Below are 754 nucleotides of genomic sequence, written 5' to 3'. Positions count from 1 at the left end.
TATATATATATATATATATATATATATATATATTGATATGTATATATATGTGTGTGTGTGTGTGTGTATTGATATGTGTATATAAATATATACATACATATATACTACAACATACCATTGTACAATCTCCCCGTAATTAATTAAATCAATGGCTAACTAGCGCAATTGACCTGATTCTTCCCGTGTTTGTTTCTCCATTCTCCACTTGATTATAATTTTAAAAAACTCCGGTTTAAACGATAAATTACCTGCCTCTGGATACCTACTGACAAAGACGGTGCCCACACAAGTAATCTCCAGGAGTACCTTCGGATTCAATTATCCCCTGGCTGCTTAAACACTTCAGCCTACGCCTTGAATGTTTAAACAATCCTATCATGTACCTACACATATATATATACATAATAAATATATATAATAATATTGGGGACAAAATCCAAAATCACAGGTAAAAACGCAATTAAAATCATAATAATAATATGTGACAGTGGATTTTCATCGATGAGTTCATGAACCTTGGCTCTTTTCCCTAAAACTATATATATATAAAGTGTAGTATATTGCCACTTAAGTGTGGCTGACCCCTAGGGGTGGATGTTACTGTTGCTTTTAGCCCCAGGAGGACATCTCCTCCAGCTGGCTTATCGACACACGACTGTGTCCTGTTTGCCAAGGGAAGTTATCCCTCTCACCTCGATCAGCAGCACGAACGTATCCGGATATATATATATATATATATATATATATAACACAC

Source organism: Octopus bimaculoides, chromosome 20 (genome assembly GCF_001194135.2).
Source record: "Octopus bimaculoides isolate UCB-OBI-ISO-001 chromosome 20, ASM119413v2, whole genome shotgun sequence".
NCBI classification, from domain to species: domain Eukaryota; kingdom Metazoa; phylum Mollusca; class Cephalopoda; order Octopoda; family Octopodidae; genus Octopus; species Octopus bimaculoides.
Note: the sequence above shows the minus strand (reverse complement) of the source record.